The 20,657-nt window shown below is 50.2% G+C and overlaps 1 protein-coding gene across 6 annotated transcripts in view; it reads left to right on the forward strand.

Moving 5' to 3' along the window:
- The window catches only part of PKNOX2 (PBX/knotted 1 homeobox 2), a 292,403-nt gene that overhangs the window by 181,303 nt on the left and 90,443 nt on the right, over positions 1-20,657 (forward strand). For 4 of the 6 annotated variants that reach the window (XM_070457344.1, XM_070457349.1, XM_070457345.1 and 1 more), the window contains one exon: positions 7,749-7,853. The exons of the other annotated variants lie outside the window; for them this stretch is intronic. The gene's annotated coding sequence lies outside the window, so the exon portion shown is untranslated. The remainder of the gene's footprint in view (positions 1-7,748; positions 7,854-20,657) is intronic. 6 annotated transcript variants of the gene reach the window in all.

Here is a 20,657-nt window from a genome sequence, read left to right on the forward strand (position 1 = left end):
AGCTCCCTGGCCAGGGACTGAACCTGGGCCCCCTGCAGCTCAGAGTCATAACCACTGGACCACGAGGCAAGTCCCAAAGACACCAGTCTTGTCCTCAAACATCTATGATGCCACTGAGATTTAGACAAACATGGAAAGCAGAAGTTCACAAAATAAGGGCCAAAATAAAGTAAGATTCAGGGCCAATCATAGGATAGTGGAGCAAGAATTTGACTTCACTCAGCTGCAGAAATTCAGAGAAAGGTAAGACCTGAGGGTTGGTTAGGACCTGGGTGTCACAGAGGAAGGAGGGCCACTAGGCCCTCCAGGCAGCCCTGGTGGGCTGAGAAAGGGGGGAAGAGGGCCCAGACATGGCATGTGCTCAGTTGTGAGATAGGGCAGGCTGGTATGGCTGGAGCAAAGGCTCAGGCTTGAAAACCAAGGGATTAAGTAAGATAAGTAGGTTGCGGTTGATGATGAAAGACAAGAAAAGAGGTTATGAGATTTGAATTTTGTCTTCATAGACCTTGGCAAGTCATTGCAGACTTCTGGGTAGGGGAGAAGCAGTATAAACAAACCTGTAATCTATTTTAGCATCCAAGGAGGCCCTCTCTTCCTAAAGGATTGGAGTCCGGTCTCTTTGAGATGGTCCTCACAGCTCTGGTGAACTCTTGAGTCTTCTGCTGGGATGTTTGAGTTCGATAGCTGCTCAAGAGCAGTCAGAGAATGGGGTCATGTGAGAACGGGGTCACGGTGTCAGGTCCCACCTCTCGCATGCAGACAGCAGTGATGAAGAATGACGATGATGGGAATGGACCGGAATTCAGAGGTGGAGGGTTTTGTGCCACATCGCAGAGCAAGCTCCTGGCAGAGCTGGAACCAGCCACCCCAGTGGGGAGGTGGGAGGAACCTCTATCTTTGGGGAAATGCCCGAGGGTCCTAGTAGGCAAATCACAGGGCTGCACTATGCAAAAACAGGCCCTGGGAGGGTCTCCAGACAGAATGGATTCTCTCGAGGCTCTTGGGCCAATGAGGACAAAGACTCCAGTGTATCTGCTCACGGGACAGATACCAGGCTGGGGCAGCTCGCTAAAGTGGACAGGGGGCAGGCTTTTGGTTTGGGTGTCTGGCCGGAATTCCAGAGGCTCCATCCTCAGCGCTGCCCTGTTCATCTGCAAAGTGTAAATCAGACCCGCTGAACAGGCAAAGGTGCTCTCCAGGGAAGCCTGCCATCCATCAGAGGTCAGAGGGCACCCTGGTTAAATGCCTCAGGGAGGCAGGGAGGGGCCTGACCAGAGCTAAAAATCGGGGGTAGGATAGCTCCCCACTGCTTTCCTTGGGGAGCTTGTGGGGACAGAGGGACTTTTTTTTCAAGGTGAAGGTCCTGGTTCCTCCTGTCTCTTAAGTATTTGGGCCATTGGGTCACATGGGCCCATGTCTCCCCATCTGTCTGTCTGTCTCTCTGTCTACCTCCTATCCAGCTGCCTGTCCATGCCTATCCAGCTGCCTGTTAATTGGATCCCAGCCCAGTCCCGGGGTCAGGGCAACAGTATTGCGGACTGCCTGCAAGCCTCTAGAGGAGGAATTTGTACGGTGACAAAACAAAGGGGAGTGGGTTTTCTCTGGAAAGAGCTAAAAAGGCACATGCGGGACCCTCCTCGGGACAAGGTGTGCATAATCATGGGGGGAGGATGGCCGTGACCGTGGGCAGTCTCCTTGCCCCCTGGCCCAGACTGTCTTTCATTCTCCTCGGGCCTTTCTGCCCTGTGAGTTGCCCTGTTATGCTCAGAGGAAGAGATGGCAGTGACAGAAAAAGATGACAGGCTCTCTTTCTGCCTTGAAGCTTTCTCCAGGCTGGTGAGAACCAGGCAGTTGTCAGTTCTGGGAAAGGGGAAATCTGTGTGTGTTGTAGCCCTGAAGCAGTGCCCTGCGTGGGACACACGGGCATCACCGGGGACCGTCCTTCCCCTCTCGGATGTATATTTATTAGTCCCCGAGTGGGGCAGAGTTGGCATCTCTTTCCTAAACTGGTGTGAGTCCCCTCTGAGGGGTCCACTCCTCGGTACTGTGTTAGGGGTGAGGGCAGGGGCAGAGGTATAGCTGGAGCAGAAAGACAGAGAAGCAAGCACTGCAGTGAGATGCAGAGAGGGAGCCCTGGCCCTGAGGGGCCAGAAAGGATTGCAGTTGGAAGGAGGGGCTGCCGGACACCCTGGGCAGGCAGGTCAGCCTCCTTCTGCAGCCCTGACTCGGGCCCTGTCCTCTGCCCCTGGCAATGAGGGCTTTGCAGAGGAGGGGCCGTGGGGCCAGCAGCCAGCAGCAGCAGCAGCAGCAGCGTCCACGCTCGACAAGCTATGCCCTCTGAGATATGGAGAGCTTCGGTGTGGGTGTGCATGCTTCATCTTTGCAAGCTCAGGCCCCAGCACGTGGTAGGTTCTCAATACGTGGCCTCTACACTGAAGCAGTTTGCATCTTCCCAGAAGAAGGGAGGAGGCAATAGTTTAAAATCTACCTAAGAACAGAGCTGTCCTCTGCCAAAATAGGTCTCAGACCCCTGGGACACGAGGCAGGGGAGGCTGACATGAGCTGAGCCCCCAGGAATGGCCCACCCCACTACTCAGGACACATCACCTTGCCTCGTCCTTCAGGAAGCCCAGCGTTTACTTAGCACTTGCGCTGCAGGCTTTCCCTCTGTGCTGGGAAGAACTATAAGAACAAAGAGAAGTGGGAAGGCTGGAAGAGCGAAATATCTGGAGCCAGAAGACATGCTGTTTGCCAGCTTGTCTTCTTAGGCAGGTCTGATGTTCGACTTTCCTCAGCCTCGATATCCACCTTGATAAGATGAGATCAACTACCCAACAGGCAAAAAGGCATCTCGTATAAATTGCAGATGTGATGTAAATACGTGTGACCTTCTGCAAGTCATTAGTTGATAGTCTTTCAAATGAATATGCCTTTAGATCTGGCAACTCCACGTCTATAAACTTCTCCTAAGACAATAATCAAGTCTGGAGCAAAATTCAGTCATAAGAATGGGCTTTATGGGACTTCCCTGGCAGTTCAGTGATTAAGACGACACCTTCCAATGCAGGGGTTGTGAGTTCGATCCCTGGGTCGCAGAGTTGAGATCCCACACGCCTCATGGCCAAAAAATGTATATATATATAAAACAGGAACAACATTGTAACAAATTCAGTGGAGGCTTTAAAAAATGGTCCACATTATTAAAAAAGGAATGGGTGTTATTTGTTTATAGTAGCAAAAACTGGAAATGATAGACAATTGGTTGGATAATTGTAGTACATCTGTAAATGGAACACCACATAGTCACTAAGATCATATGCAAAGGTGTTTATGGTATGCTGCTAAATATAACCAACTGCTTCTGGAACAAACAATATGTATGATGCTGTTTTGAAGAAAGAAAGGTTTTACCCTTCAAATTAACTGTGGTTATCTTTGTATGATAGGATCACAACTCACTTTAAAATTTCTGGGAGTTCCCCGGAGGTCCAGAGGTTAGGAGTTAGTACTTTCACTGCCAGTGCCCGGGTACAATCCCTGGCTAGGTAACTAGATCCCACAAGCTGTGACACACCAAAAAATAAAATAAAATTCTGTCTTCTTTGTCTACTTTGTGCAATAAACATATATTATTTTGTAAAGGTAATAAAAATTATTATATTGAAATGCATGCATGCTCAGTCACTCAGCTGTGTCTGACTCTTTGCAAGTCCATGGACTAGAACCCGCCAGGCTCATGTGTCCATGGGATTTTCCAGGCAAGAAATACTGGAGTGGGTTAACATTTCTTTCTCCAGGGGATCTTCCTGACCAAGGGATCCAATGTGAATTCCTGCGTCGGCAGGTGGATTCTTTACCACTGCCCCATGTGGGGAGCAATAATATTGAAATATTGCCCTCTAAAGATTCTTTTAAGAGTTAAAGAAGATATTACATATGAAAGTACTTTGTAAACTGAACAGCTACGTGGATGTCAGACAGGGTGTCTGCCTATGAGGAGCCTCCAGTTTGGAAAGAGATGAGAGACATGTAAGATAACAAGAGCATGATACGGAAGGTGGTGAGAACTTTCAGAAGATGACAAGCAGCGAGTTCCTAGGAAACACAGAGGAGACACAATGACGGCTGGCTCTAGGCGAAAAAGCCAGAATGTTCACGCTGAACAATGAAGAATGGTGAGGGTCTTTTCAGGGAGAAATGTAGAACGGGGGCATTGAGAACAGTGGGCGGTTGCCGGGCAGATTGGGGAAAGGAAGGTGTTGTGAGTGGACGGAGGGTAGACAGTCTATGGGTAAAGGGTAGAAGCTGAACCCAGAAGGCAGAGTGGGTCCCAGCCAGGCTGAACACCTTTGGTGCCTGTGAGCAGGGAGTCACTGAGGATTCTAGAGTGGAAGGTGACACAGCTGTGCACCCATCCTGGGCAGGGTCTGGATGGATGCAGGATGCAACTGGCTGCCTGGGAAGCGTAGCCTGGAGGTGGCTTACAAGCTGGAGGGACTTGGCCCGCGTGACCAGGAAGGAGGGCCCTTTCTAGGAATGTCCCTAAGAGTGGAAAGGCTGGAGACCATCTCCCACCTGAACTGGAAAGGGGTGGGAAATGGGGAAGTGAGAGGAGGGGAACATAGGTGGGGCTTAGGGAGGGAGGAGGTGGGCTTGTCCCCCAGGTTTGTTGCCTGAAGGTGGGGGCAGAGAACTCGGAGTCACTCACAGAAGTCACAGTCAAGGCCAGTGGAGAAGTGGGCTGGGGTGGGAGTACCTTGGTGCTCACGGCATCCTCTCTGGGCAGTGGCCAGGGGGCCTGAGCCTCCGGCTGCTTTGAATGTCTCATATATACCATCTCTTCTCCGGAGAAATCTGAGTCCAGGGTGGGGAAGAGGGTTGGTTCAACCCGGATTTTGCTCATGGAAATTCATCGACCTCCCTGCCTGTTCTGGGAGCTCTTCTCAGCTCATCCTATCTCCCAGCTCCCCAGCTTCCTTGGGCCTGCAGCTGGGAATTCATGCACCCTCAGGATCTAGGATGCTGTGCTTCTGCCATCCTCACCTCCCAGCAATGCGAGTGTGTGTGCGCACGCACACACACACACACACACACACACACACACACAACTCCCAGGAAGAAGTGCAGAAGTCTTGTTCAGGCAAATGTCTGAATTTCCATTTCCAACTGCAGCTCCCAGCCTGGCCACTGTTTAGCTCCTCCTGTTGTCATGTCACTAGTTAATTACATTCTTTACTGAGGTGCAAGTGTGTTTTTATAGGGAGACTAAGATGGTGTTAACTGGGAAGGAATTATCAATGTTAAAGACACACTTACCTCTGGTTGCAGGGCTAGGGCTCTTGGCTGGAGGTGGTCCCTGAGGCTGCCCTGAAAACAAAACTTAGGTATAGCAGCGCCCCCTCCCAAACACCCCCATCCCATGACCCCCTGTCATCCTTGCCCCAAGCACAGCCTCATTTGGAGTCAAATTAGCAACTCAATCCACAAGGAGAAATTGATGTGTTTGGGAACTGTCAGGCCAGGCCTTATACCAGTGCTGACCACCAAACTCATTTTTGGACATTTGGGTCCATTTCAAATGTTGAGAAACAAAATTAATCCACTTTAATCTAATTATGTAGAAAAGGCAGAGGAACCAGAGATCAATTTGCCAGTATCCGTTGGATCACAGAAAAAGCAAGAGAGTTCCAGAAAAATATTTACTTCTGCTTTATTGACTATGCCAAAGTCTTTAAATGAGTGGATCACAACAAACTGGAGAATTCTTAAAGAGATGGGAATACCAGACCATCTTACCTGCCTCCTGAGAAATCTGTATGCAGGTCAAAAAACCACAGTTAGAACCAGACATGGAAAAACAGACTGGTTCCAAATTGGGAAAGGAGAATGTCAAGGCTGTATATTGTCACCCTGCTTATTTAACTTATATGCAGAGTACATCATGCCAAATGCCAATCTGGATGAAGCACAAGCTGGAGTCAAGACTGCCAGGAGAAATATCAATAACCTCAGATATGCAGATGACACCACCCTTATGGCAGAAACTTAAGAGGAACTAAAGAGCCTCTTGATGAAAGTAAAAGAGGAGAATGAAAAAGTTGGCTTAAAATTCAACATTCAAAAAAACTAAGATCATGGCGTCCGGTCCCATCACTTCATGGCAAATAGATGGGGAAACAATGGAAACAGTGACAGATTTTATTTTCTTGGGCTCCAAAATCACCGCAGATGGTGACTGCAGCCATGAAATCAAAAGACACTTGCTTCTTGGAAGAAAAGCTATGACCAACGTAGACAGCATATTAAAAAACAGAGACATTACTTTGTCAACAAAGGTTCATCTAGTCAAAGCTATGGTTTTTCCAGTAGTCATGTACAGATGTGAGAGTTGGACTATAAAGAAAGCTGAGCACCCAAGAATTGCTTTTGAACTGTGGTGTTGAAGACTCTTGAGAGTCCCTTGGACTGAAAGGAGATCTGATCAGTCCATCCTAAAGGAGATCAGTCCTGAATATTCATTGGAAGGACTGATGCTGAAGCTGAAAATCCAATACTTTGGCCACCTAATGCGAAGAACTGACTCATTGGAGAAGACCCTGATGCTGGGAAAGATTGAAGGCAGAGAGAGAGGGGGCCAACAGAGGATGAGATCATTGGATGGCATCACCAACTCAATGGACATAAGTCTGAGCAAGCTCTGGGAGTTAGTGATGGACAGGGAAGCCTGGCCTGCTGCAGTCCATGGGGTCGCAAAGAGTCGGACACGACTAAGCGACTGAACTGAACTGAGTCTAATGGTCTTCCCTGGTGGTTCAGATGGTAAAGAGTCCTTCCATAATGCAGGAGACCCAGGTTCGATATCTGGGTTGGGAAGATCCCCTAGAGGAGGGCATGGCAACCCACTCCAGCATCCTTGCCTGGAGAAATCCATAGACAGAGGAGCCTGGTGGGCTACAGTCCATAGGATCACATGGAAAAGACCCTAATGCTGGGAAAGATTGAGGGCAGAAGGAGAAGGGGGCAGCACAAGTTGAAATGGTTGGATGACATCACCAATTCAATGGACATGAGTTTGAGCAAACTGCAGGAGATGGTGAAGGACAGGGAAGTCTGCCATGCTGCAGTCCATGGGGTCGCAAAGAGTTGAACACGACTGAGTGACTGAACACCAACGAATCTAATAACAAATAGATAAGTCACGCAGCTGAAGCCCCCTTTAGGTCAAGGCTGTTCTTTGCTGCTTTGGGTCCTTTGCCCTCCTGCCTCTTCCTTCCTGCTGCCCACCAGTGCCCTCCCCCCACCCATCAGTGTTCAGACCCCCAGATGAAGCCTGTCTGCTGGGAAAGCATCTGAAACTCCTCCACACATCTGAGCAGGTGGCAACTGCCACTCTTTCTCTGAGTTCCCTACAGTTTAAAGGCAGAAGCTGGCTGTGGTTCCCCAGGCTTCACAAATCACTCAGTGATCTGACCACACTTGGGGCAGAGGGGCTGTCTGGTGCCAGGAGACCAGATGGGCAACCACAGGCCATTTCCCGCTGAGACAAGGGCTGGGCTCTAACGTGGCTCGGTGGGTCTGAACACCCAACGAGGAGAGGGGCTTGAATGATCGTGTAGTAGGAGGTTTGCAGAGCACACGGAATGTATCCTTCACCACCAGCCTGGGAGGAGGGGGCACAGAGCGGGGTCCCCCTTTATCCCTGCACCTCCAGCTTTCCCTTCTGAGCGCTGCTCTGCCCTTTCTCACAGGTGCGCTGGTTCTGGTCAACAGGAAGGATTGCTGGCCCAGCTGGAAGTGAGGAGAGGGCTGAGTGCCCTAAGGGCCATCCTAGAGGCCGCCAGGACCACCGAACAGTAAGAACGTTCTCCATCCTTTGACTCGTGGTTAGACCCCCCCAGGCTTCCCTGGTGACTCACATGGTAAAGAATCCACCTGCAGTGCAGGACACCCAGGTTTGATCCCTTGTTGGGAAGATCACTCCAGTATTCTTGCTTGGAGAATCCCGTGGATGGAGGAGCCTGATGGGCTACCGACCATGGACTCGCAAAGAATCAGACACAACTGAGTGACTAATACTTAGCAAACCCTCCAGGCAGATTGTCTTTTCTTCTGAAAACCTTGAGAACTGGCCCATAACATTAGCTGACACTTATTGCACATGACCTCAGAACACACAACCCTGTGTTGTTTCTCCTTGGCCCCTGGAGGATGGGGCGAGAGCTATGCCTTGTCCCTCTGTTCCTCTATTTTACTCTTCATATTCCATGAACAATAATAAACTCTTGTTGCTATGGAGGGATGGGTTGTTGCTCATACCCATGATGGTAATACTTGTCCAGCCCTCTGAAGCAAGCCTTGTCTCCAGGGGTGTTTGTGAGAAACTCAGTTCCTGGACCTCACACCAGAGATCCCGAATTGTGAGTCTAGGTTTAGACTGAGAATCTGCACCCTGCCCCCAGTATTTCTGATGAACACAGAGGAAACTGCATCCAAGATGTGTGTGATGAACTATGAGAACTAGTTCCTTAGAGAGTATAAAGCAGAGAATCTCACTTAATCCTTTTATCAGATAGGGTTTTTTTAATCCCCTTAAGTAACCTGATGATCTCACAGACCTAAGTAGCAGTATAGGCAGGGGTTTAAAAATCCAGTTCTCCAAAACAAGTCTTTTTTCTTTCCAGTATGCCATGATAAGGGCTGGATCTGTTACAGTGAGATGGGCTCCACCACCCCCCCAAATCCACAGGACCCTGCTGGGGTGTTTGTAAGTTTCCCTGATGTGTTAGGGCCCCTGTGATCTTCTAGTTTCCCAGTCTTTGTGATCCAATATGTGCTCAGTACTCAGTCATGTCAGACTCTTTGCAACCCCATGGACTGTGGCCCACCAGGCTCCTCTGTCCATAGGATTTCTCAGGCAAGAACAGTGGGGTGGGTTGCCATTTCCTTCTCCAGAGGATCTTCCTGACCCAGGGATCGAATCTGCATCTCTCAAGTCTCCTGTATTGGCAGGCAGATTCTTTACTAGTTTCACCTGGGATCCAGTCTTTGTTTGAGGGGCAGTAATCATTGCCAGATTCCTCACAAAAGCTTGTTTCCCGCAAGAGAAGAAGAAGGAGAGAGGCAGGTAATTAGAAATGTCATGTATATTGAAGAGGACCACACACACACACACACACACACACACACTGACCACTGACCCATCTTGCCAAGGGAGCGCCAGTCTGTTCTGTTCTGGGACTCAATACAGTTGACACCGTTGCTTGGGTGGGTGCAGTCGGCAAGGAAAATTTTTGCCGCTAATGCTGGAAGTGTGGCAATCAGGGAGCCGCCAGCTGTCTCACTTAAATTCTTAGCTCTCTCGCTCTCTTTTTTTAAAATCATTTTGCTTACATAATCCACCCCCTTTTTATTTTCTAATTCTCTCCTTGCAAAGCTGGCACCAGAGGGGAAGGGCTGGGGTGGAGGGGGTAGCAATTACACATCAGTTTGGGGAGCATTTACATTTTGCAATTACAATTTAAAAATAAGCCTCGTTAATGATCTCCACGTGTCAACGACAACCCCTAACTGACATACATACTCTCGTGGGCCTGCCTGCCTGCCTCCTGCTGAAGTCAGAGGCTCCGTGGGGGCGGAGGTGCCTAGGGAGACTTGGGGGAGCCGAACAGCATCTGGGGGTGGGGGCAAGGGCAATGAGGTGCCCTGGCGGTTGAAGGAGGGCAGGTATGGAGCTGAGCACCAAAAACCAAGGGTCCCGGCTTCCAGCTTCTCTTCTCCACCCTGTGCTCATACTCCATCCCATTGCATCTCCTTCCACAGCTGACATAGCAGCCTCTGTCAGGGCAGACATCTCAGAAGCAATGTCAGGGCTCGGGGCTGGGAGAAAGGGAACCTCAACTCCTGTTCTCCTCCAAGGTGGGAGTTTTCAGGTCCTACTGGGCCAGTGAATCCTAGTCCCCCAAAGCCAGCCATTGTGTCTGGGTGTCATGGATTGGGCAGACGGTCTGAATCCATACACAGGATTCAGGAAATGAGAAGGGTTAGTTTATCCCAGTTGGGCAAAGACACTCCTTCTAGCAATGAGTGGCCACACATTGATTGATGCCTTCTGATTCCTTGAGTAGGGACTTTGGAACAAAGCAGCCCAGCTTCAGATTCCAGCTCTGCCATTTGCTGGCTGTAGGATTCGAGGCAAGTTACATGACTTAGGTTTTCTAACCATCACTGTCTTGATGGGCTGGGACAACCGCATTTACCTTGCAGGGCTTGTGTGCGGATGAAATGCCAGAACTACTGTAGGGCACCTCACGTACATCTGGCATGCGATGGATGCTCCCAGCCCCTCCCCAACGTGTCCCCTCCTGCCCACATCGAAGCTGCTTCCTTCCAGCTTCTGAGGACACTAAGGAAGTGTGATCCTTTTTTATTTCCCCTGGTCTTCCCCAAAGTCAAGCCACCTGCTCCATGAGCAGCTCCTGAAGTGGACCCCAGCCCTACACACCACACCCCCCACCGTCTCCCTATGGGCTCCACTGCAGGGCCCTGGCATCAGGCCCCTGCTCCAGCTTCAGCATCTCTTGGCTTCTTTCCTGCCTCTGGCTGGTAACAAGCCCAGCTCCCCCTCTTCTGGGCACTATTTCAATACAGTGACCTTCCATCATGCCCCACGTATGTTCTTTATCTGTGAATGAGAAACACGGATGGGAGCTCTGTGAGATGCCTTTAACCTTGGCTTCTATAATTCTCAGATTTCCCTTCCCCACTTGGCTTCCCCCTGGCCAGTTACTTGTGTGTGAAGCTTTCCTCTCCTGGGCGGCTTCATCCAGGTCCATCTTTGAACTCATGACTTGTAGTCAAGAACTTGAATTTGTGACTTGAAGTGTACATAAAACAGCTCTCTCTTAGGATAGAAAGAGATTTGCATCTTGCAAACTCCTGAGCAAGGGAGATGTTCCAGAAGCAGAAGCCAGTGGGGTAGAGCAGAGGAACAGAGATGGGCTGCAGAGGGGGGTTCCTTGAGGACGCGGACTGCGTCCTATCGGTTTGGGTGTTTGATTGAACACGGTGAAATTTATGTTTCAAATGCTGTCCTAAAAACTTGCCTTGTTAAACTAGTCTATATAATGGAGAGTTTTCCAGGTCAAGATAAATCGATCTAGTCTATTGTTTTTTACTGCTGCATAGTATTCTAAAAAGCCTCCCTTCTTTCCCCCACCTCTACCCACTAGTTCACCATCCAGTCAACCCCAAGAAAGAGTTTCTGATTTAGCTGATTTTGTGGCCACTTATTGGGCTTCCCAGGTGGCTCCGTGGTAAAGAATCCACCTGCAATGCAGAGGACACAGGTTCAATCCCTGGGTCGGGAAGATCCCCTGGAGGAAGAAATGACAACCCACTCCAGTTATTCTTGCTTGGAGAATCCCATGGACAGAGGAGCCTGGTGGGCTACAGTCATAAGGTCACAAAGAGTCACATAACTGAGCATGTACGCACGTGGTTGCTTTTTATGTCATACAATATGTGTCAGTCTCTCTCTTTTTAAAGATATTTTATTTATTTATTTGGCCTCTCTGTGCAGCATGGGAATCTTAGTTCCCTGACCAGGGATTGAACACGTGCCTCCTACAGTGGAAACTTGGAGTCTTATCCACTGGACCACCAGGAAATTCCCTCAGTCCCTATTTTTAACATATGTGTTTATTTATGAATGATCTGCTGTGTAAGTTGAGGGAATGAGCACACATTCTTCTCCTTCCAATTTATATTAGTTTGATCAAACTATATTTGATATTATCTATTTTTAGTCGATAGTATTATATATAATACAGAATATATATATTACAGAGTGCATAGTGTTATACTATTTAGTATAGTTTATGTGCTATCTTTACAAGATTTAGAAGATTTTTTATTCTGTTAAATAACTGTGGTTACCTACACATGCTGACTATAGGTTGGTAGTGAAGTGAAATTCACTCAGTCGTGTCCAACACTTTGTGACCCTATGGACTATACAGTCCGTGGAATTATCCAGGCCAGAAATACTGGAGTGCCCTTCTCCAGGGCATCTTCCCAACTCAGAGAGCGAACCCAGGTCTCCTGCATTGCAGACGGTTTCTTTACCAGCTGAGCCACAAGGAAAGCCCAAGAATATTGGAGTGGGTAACCTTTCCCTTCTCCGGGGGATCTTCCCGACCCAGGAATCGAACCAGGGTCTCCTGCATTGCGGGCGGATTCTTTACCAGCTGAGCTATCAGGGAAGCCCCAAAGTGAAAGTGAAAGTCACTCAGTTGTGTCTCCTTGCGACCCCAGGGACTATACAGTCCATGGAATTCTCCAGGCCTTGTCTATTGGTTGATAACAAGGTAGAAATGTTATTCAGCCACGGAACTTACTCTTGGGATTTGACCCCAGGAGAAGGAATGGAATCCTGTCCTCACCACTTGGCCACTGCCTAGAGTCTCCCGAGCCCCCAGGGTGACGCCCACCCCTCAGTCCTTCCAGCTGCCTTCCCCCTGTGGGGCTGCAGCTCTGTTTTGTTTTCCACTGCCTTCTTCCTCCAGCCTCCTTGTTTTCTGAAATAGCACCTCTAGTTATTTTTATATTGATGGGAGGGGAGTAAGTTGAGTCCTCCTGTATCCAAAACAGACTTTATCTTCTCTTTGAACCTGACTGACAGAACTCAGAGCAACATTCCACACCGTTTTCTCACAGATCCTGAAGGTGCTGCTTCACTATCTTTTTTCCAGTCTGGCAGTGAGAATCCACTTTTAGTTTTCTTTTCTTTTTAAAGCTCTGAATTTCCACCACTGTGTGCTGAGGCTTGAGATTTGGTTTGCTCCTTTTTTATTTCTCTTACTCAGCCCTTGGGATCCCTTGAAATCTGAAGTCATCTATCTTGCTTCATTTCATATCTTTATTCCACTCATCTGTTTTCTCCTTCTGGGACGTCCATGGCCCAGTGCGGAGCCTGGCACATAGCAGGTGCTCAATAAATGACTGTTGGTTTCTGGGTAGGACCCCCGCTCAACTTGCCTGTGGCCTCAGATGGGATCTCTGGATCTCTCTCTCCTCCCTACCTCTCCTCTAGGCAGCAGTCAGACCCACCACGGTTCTGCCAGCCCTCCGGCAAACTGCTCTGAACAGTCTGCTTTGGAACCTTGCATCCAACACTGCTCCTGGGCTTGAGGAAGAAGCTAAGAGTAAGGAGTGAGGACAATGGTCAGCTCAAGCTAGGGCAGCCATAGTGGCCAGCCTCCAGTGACAGACACGTCTCTGAAACCTCAGATCTCATCAGCATCCCCTGAACATTGATCCTATTGGGGACCTCTCTCCTTGACCTTCCTGATCATTCTTACATGGGCCTCCTTCTCTCTTCACCTCCCTCTGCCCACCCCCCCTACTCCCCAGACTGTCTCAGCTCACATACACACACAGCTCCTGTTCGTGAAATAATCCCTGACCACGGCAAGGGCCTCATTAGGTGAGATCCTTTTTTACACTTTTATGAATTCCAGAACAGAGAAACAGCAGACTTCTCTTCCCAGGGCTGCAGAGCAGACGCTCTGACCTGAGCAGCCAGGCCCTAAAAAGGAGAGCAGAGAGGCTTGTGGATAGCGGGGATCCCAGCCTGAGGCCACCTGTGCCCTTGGGGAGGCGTCTTGGCTGAGAATTCCCACTTTTTCCTCCTCCCTTCCCTAGGGATGGGCTCTAGGAGCAGACACCTCACACTCCTCTCTCCTGCCCTGCCCATGCCACTCTGCTCTGGATAGGATCTCTACCCTGGGAGTTGACATGCTTCACTCCTTCTCCCTGAATGGGCCAGACCGTGGAACACCTAGATCAACAAGCGCTCAGATCCCAGAGGTCATTCTCTGTTCTAATCAAAGTATCCTAATTGGTACCCCAGGTTGAGAGTCCACTGTGTGAATCTTTCTCCACCTCCCTGCCCTGTCCTTGCCCTCCATAGGGTCTGTCTTAACTGGCACAAGCAGAAGCACAACTTGAACTTCAAGTCCACAAAGTTTCTCTACTGAAGGCAGGATTTCTTTCCGCCAAGACCACAATGATAGGGAATGAGTCGTCACTGCAAAGGGCAGCATTTGAGGCAAGTTAAAATTTTCGGACACGCAGCTAGCATTCAAAGACACCCGCTGCTAATATGGAACACTTCTTGGTTGAGTGCAGTAGAAAGGGCCAGCATATGACTCAAGTTTTCCCTGTTAGAAGCCCAAGAACTATTGACCCCTTTCCAGAGCTGGAGGTTGAAGGGATGGAGCTTGGCAGGGGCCAGGGGGACACAGAACAGAGCTCTAGCCCCCTGCACTTTTGTTTAATTGCTTCCTGCTTTGGAGGCTGTGGGTAATAATCCCATTGCTGGCCAACAAAGATGTCTTTGCTGGTCACCCCTTCAGAAGCTGCCTGAAACCTCTCTGGGCTGAGAGAGGAAGGAGGCAGGTCTGAAAGGAAGGTTTGCGGGAAGGGGCTTTTACAAGGGGATAAAGTTAGAACTCAGAGAGCTATGTCAAGTGATGCTCCCTGAGAATGGGGTGCCCCTAACCTGAATAAAAGCCAGTCCTGTTCCATCAGACAGGCTTTCTGTAGATAGAGCCAGGTGCCTCTTAGCCTGTGAGTCACGGCATATTTCCCTCCAGAACTGGGACTTCTTTGCAGCTGTGGGTGGTCCTTGGAAAACCATGGGTAGGTTGGAGAAAGAAGGCCAAGCAGAGACACTTCATAGGAAGCAAGTAGACTACAGGCCCCCTCCCTCTCCACCCCACGCCACCTGGGCCGCCGCAACACAGAAGGGAGACATTGCTGGCATTCCAGCCGACCTGAGTCAGAACCTGGCCCTGAGCTGCCTGCGTGGTAAGGGGTCGGGGCACAGGCAGCCCCCGCCCCTGCCTGGCACCAGCTCCCAGGGTTCTGAGCCCACGGCTGAGACACGTGATCGCCTGTTACATGCAGTCTTCAACCATGTATTCTGTCATTTCATAGTCGTTCTCAAATCTTGTTCTTTCCCTTCATAATTGAACCCACAGTCCAGTGATTCCGGACAGAGGCTCAAACCTGCCTCTCTGTCTTGGAAGCATCTTTGTCTTGGTTGCATCGTGTTTGTGAGGCCCCGACGTCTCATGGCTGTTATCAGCATTTTGTTTCCCATCTTCTACTAATTTTTATACAGTAATAAGAGCAAATGCAGTGCAGTATTTAAATGAATTTGCTCACACCCTGCTGTCCAGAGAAGACAGGACAGAAATGAACAGTTGCTGTTTCAGAGGACTCATCATCCACAGGCATAAAGTATGTGCCTATTAGTGAGGTGCAAAAGCCCAAATTTGGCAGACAGGTGACATTTAGATGTGCCGATACAATATGACCCTTTGAAATTCAGGGCACGTGGAAGTGAGGGACCACCTGTGTTGGGCGTCCTGACTCCTGAGGGTAGTGTCTGCACAGTCAGCTTTGTCTTTCTCCTGTTCCGTTTCCAGTGCTCCGCTAGGGTTCCCCACCTCCACGCCAGACTTCTAGGTTAAACGTTCAGACTCTGAAATCAGGCCCTGTGTCACATTTGAAAACTCTCTCCACCACTCCAAACCTCAGTGTTCACATCCTTGAAAGGGGCCAGCTATCACACCTAGACCTCATGGTTCCTGGGAAGAATAAATAGGGTTCTCTGTGGCAGTAGCTTAGCATAAGGCCTGGTGCGTGGCAATGGTTCAGTGCTTTGAAGTTGTTAATAATTCTGGATTATCATCTCACCCCAGGGCAAAACTGGCTCCAGGGAAACAAACTCATTCTCACTAAGGTGTAAATGACTGCTGGGACTTAAAGATTTATCCTTTCTTTGAATCCTAGTATCTAATATTCTTAGATTTATTGGTCTGTTTGACATTTCAACAATAAACCAATGGAAGTTTTATGTCTATCCAGGCTCTATAAGGAGGTTGTTATTGTTGTTTAATTGCTCAGTCATGTCCAATTCTTTTTTGACCCCAGGCAGGAATTCTGCAGTTGTTGCTATTCCCTTCTCTAAGGGATATCTTCCTGACCCAGGGATTGAACCCATGTCTCCTGCATTGGCAGGCGTATTCTTTATCACTGAGCCACCTGGGAAGCCCTCCGTAAGGAGGTAGATCTTATAAAATCACATTTCACAGACCTTTTTCCCCAGAAGGAAAAGCAAGTTAAGGCCATGATCTTGTCTGCTGGGGACATAGAGATCAATGGGCAAGATGAGACTTTACTGGGAAGTAGGCTTTCCAAGACACAGAAACACACGTAGCACTAAATCATGCTACACGCCCTCCCTCTGCCCGACGGCAGGGCTGCCACTGAGAGGATGGTCGTGGAGTAGAAAGTGAAGAAAGGCTCCATGGAAGAGAAGGCTTTGAGCAAATTTTGATGCAGGCAGAGGTGTGGTCGTGTAACATAGAGGACCTTGCCAGCAAAGAAGCATAGCAGAGGAACCATTTCTCGGGAGGTAGACGGGGTTTGTCTGCTAGCTGGGGCTTGGATGCCGATACCCAGGGATGACTGCCCGGCATTACCCCCTTTCACATGGAAGATGCCATCCTCCCTTCCCTTACCCCCCAGGGCTGCCTTTCTGACAGATCAGGAACACGGAGCCAGTGTACCTGCTCTAGTTCCAAACAGCCATGAGGATCAAGGCACCCGGCTGGTGCCCTTTCCTCCTACAAGCTGACCACATTGCTGTGGACTCTACCTGGTCCCCCTGCCTTTTCTCATGGGCTCACCGAGGGCCCAGAGTGAGGACAGCTATGGGCTGAGTCAGGAAGTATCGGGGATGAGTGGCTTTTCAATGATAAACTGAGCCCAAAGGACTACTTGCTTTCATAGCCCTGATTCTTGACCCCTCTTTCTTTTTTTTCCTCTGGAGGCAGTTTTTAAAAATGAAACCAGATATCATCCAGCCAGATAACATGGTGCAGTCCTTCTCAGAGAGAAAGGGGACCTGGCTGACGCTCTTAGCATCCTCGGCTTCCAGGAGAGTCTGAGAGCATTTCAGGTGCCATGTCCCATAGGTGCCTGGGTCCCTTAGTTCTGGGAGGTCCCCCAACTAGACCCCTCCTGCACCCCCATCCCAGCCCCTTACTTCTATTCCCCTTCTTTCTGGCTCCCAGGGAGGGCCGGCCTCCCGGGTGACTGCCTCCGAGAAGGCAGTTGACTGATAGGAAGAAGCAGGCAGGTGGGACAGAAGAAACTCTGCTTCCATCTGGGGTCCCCAGCGTCTGAGCTGTTGGTCTGTGCTGAGTTGCAAGCCTCAGGGGCCCGGCCCGTGTTGTTTTCTCAGCTCAGTTCCCGTGCAGCGGCTGCTGTCAGCTCTTGGCAAATAATAATAAACCTGGGATTCGGGTTTGTTGAGGGGGATTTCAGTCCCTGGGTTCATTTTTAGATTTGTTTCTCTCTTTGTATGTGTGCAGACAAGGAGCGCATGATGGGGTCCCGGGGGAGCTGGCCGGGGCTCCCAGCTGCCCTGGCAATCCACCCCGGCTGCTCCCACGGAAGAGCTGCAAGGCCCTCTTCTGCCCCAGACCTCTAGGACTGCCTGCACGTTTGAGAGAGAAGAAAAATAATTGAATGAAAGGCCTCAAGCTCTCTCTTGTCTCTGTTCCTCCCCACCTCTCCCACTCATGCTGTTTGGATAGAGATGAAGAGGGCTGGAGATGAAAAAGAGAGGGCAGCCTCCCATCTCTAGGCTTGAGAGTTGCCCAAGGGATGGGCGGGAACCTGGTCACGGGCCTGGGGAGAGGCTTCCGTGCCTAGAACCAGCGATGGCCTCCTCTGACCCTCTTTCCTGGGATGCAGAGACAGGGCGGGAGAGAAGGCGAAACTATGTTCTAAGTCGAGCACCACTGGCAAAAGCAGGACCCAGCTGTGGGTGAAATTTAGGACCAGACCAATGGGGCCTCTGGGGCAGAGCAGCACTTGCTTGAAGGCAGATTGGAGGTGACCCTTGGAGGTCATTGCTGCCAACCCCCTGCCTTCCAGCAGGAGAAAGTACATACCACTTCTCTGTAAGAAGAATGCAGGGCTGTGCTTACCCTTATAGCTAGCATGCTTCCCACACACACCCCCCCACCTTTCTGCTTTTTTGTTTTATTTTGTTTAAAGGAACCAAAGGGGGAAAAATCACCAAGTTGTAAAGTGCTTAAAGAGGAGATGAGAATCTTCATCAAAATGCTAAAAGCTGGAGGGGGAGAGTAATGTGAAGACTCTCGCCTGCTATTTATGGGATTGATTCTCAGATCAAGAAGAAGCAAGCAGTTGGATGAAAGGAATTATTGTTAAGCTCCTCGGTAGGAAGATCTAATGGACAATTGCCGCTATCAGGGGGAATTAAATTGCTGTTTCAGTTTGTAAAATATATCAGCGGCTTTTTGAAGCCAGAAAAGGTGTGACAGCCAAGGCAGGGAGGAAAGCAGGGGACTGTCACTTCCTGGTCCCTGTGTGCGAAGCAGGAGCAGGCAGGAGAGATGCTGGGGCCACAGTAAAGGCTGCTCTCCTAACTCTGACCCTGGTCCATTTTTTTAAAAAAACAAGTTGAACAGTAAAGGGTACTGGGTGCATAAAGGAGAGAAAGCTACAGCCCTGACTCTGGGTGCTGAGGTGCCAGGAGCCCCTGTGAGTCAGAGGCAGTGGAGCAGGATGGGTCTCTTCCCCTGGAAACCCGATCAGGGGTGAGGAGAGCCACTGACCAGCATCAGCGATTCCCAGCAGCCCTGCCTACACCCAGGGAATGTCACAAGCCCCACCAATGCCCCCCGCTCCCCCAGCACACACACACTACACTGTGGGCACAGAGGAGTCCAGAGTGGATTATAAGTCCCTTCCTCCCAGAACTGGGTCTCCCAGCAAGCTGTAGCCCATCCCCAGACTGGGGTCCCTGAGCACAGAAATGACTCCTAGACCTGGCCCTAGAGGGGGACATACTGTTATTCCAGCACAAAGAGCAAAATGGCCTTGGAGTGGGGAAAGGGGAGGAGGGGGAGGCCCCTGGAGGGAGGACCACAGGCCACTGAGGGGACCTCACTGCTGGGATGGTTCACAGACGGTTCCTACCTCTTCCAAAGACCAAAGGGAGGTTACAGGCTACAGGAGGAGAGAGAGGTGGAGACAGGGAGATTTCCCATCTCCCAGGGAGACTGAAGCTGGCCAGGCTGGTCAAACTCAGGCTGGACGCACTGGCTCCTCTGTTCCTTGGAGACCAGGGCCATCACAAGAGGTCATGACCTGGCTCCATCTCCCAAGTGGGCTGCCCAGAAAGGTGGCGAAGGGCAGTCAGAGCAGAAGGCTGTGGTTGACCATGGGGTCTGGATCTGCCTACTGTCTTGGTTGTCACCTCGGCTGCATCTCACGTCAGTAGAGAATCATTCTCCACTGAGAGTTCCAAGCAGGATCCAGAGGGGTGCCAGGTAGGTGGCCCTCCTGGCTGAGACATTCTGCCAGGACTTGGGCTCTGTGCTGGAGGCAGTGACCCCCTGGGACCCAGGTGATGGGGGAGGTGTGGCCTCTCGGCCAGCCTTCAGCTCAGTGAGTGAGCCCTGGGAGTCTGATCCTGAATGTGAATCCCAGTCCTTCCTCCAGTGTAGACACGATTGCCCTTCTGACTCCCACACTGATCCTGGCCTCATCACATTGAGAGGATTCTATCTTCCCCTAGGACCCCAAAGTCAGAAAGATGGTGGGGGGGCAGTGGCGAGCAACAGTCAGTCACTAGGCCACAGCATTCCTGTCACCCCAGGCCCTGAGGTTCCTCCTGGCTCCCAAGCACCTGGGGTGAACAGGCAAATCCAGGTCCAGCGCTTGCTGTGCTGGTCAGGGGCGGCTCCTGGGGACCGGCCCTTTCCCATTATTCTACAGGGACCTTTCACCTCTCCGTCACTCTGAAACACCTCCACCAGACCTGCTTACACTTCGAAGCTTCCCACCCATGGGTGCGTCCTCTCTCTCACCTCCGTCCTTCCCACCATCTATCCCCACACTGGCCTAAGCCTTGTCACCCCGGTGCTGACCAAGGATTGGGGACCATCCAGTTCCTCTAGCCACTCAGCTTTCCACTTGCAGTTTCTAACCCTTACTGGGTTTTGCGAAAGAGACCTGGTGTGTATGTGTGTGTGTGTGTGTGTGTGAGTGTGTGTCAGTGTGTGTGTGCACGCGCATGCTTGCGTTTCTTTAGATAAATCCACAGAGTCACATGAAATCAGTGACAGGTTGACACCGTTATTTCAAGATTCATCGCTCCGAGTTGCCAGCATATGAGACGTAGCCAACTCCTTCCCACCACCAACACATTTTTTTTCCCCAGGCATAATTTATAGCAGTGGGGTGAATTTGTTTCCAAAAGATGAATATCACACTATCAGCAACAGCTGCCTCTCATTTTTATTTGTTTTTAAATTTGACTCAAAGTCCAATTCTCTATACACATCCGAAGCTGTAAATCCTAAACCGACTGATTACATGATTTAGTAAACAGGTTATATTATATAATGCAATTAAAGCTGGGGCTCCGCGGCGCCACCTACAGGCAACTTCTGGAAAGGGAGCTGGGCCGGAGACTCCTTTTGGACCAGGCTCCCCGCGCAAGGAAAATAAAGGGAACTGCCTACGGTTGAGCCAGCCAGGTTACTAAT

This window comes from Odocoileus virginianus, chromosome 28, assembly GCF_023699985.2.
Source record: "Odocoileus virginianus isolate 20LAN1187 ecotype Illinois chromosome 28, Ovbor_1.2, whole genome shotgun sequence".
Classification (NCBI taxonomy): Eukaryota; Metazoa; Chordata; class Mammalia; order Artiodactyla; family Cervidae; genus Odocoileus; species Odocoileus virginianus.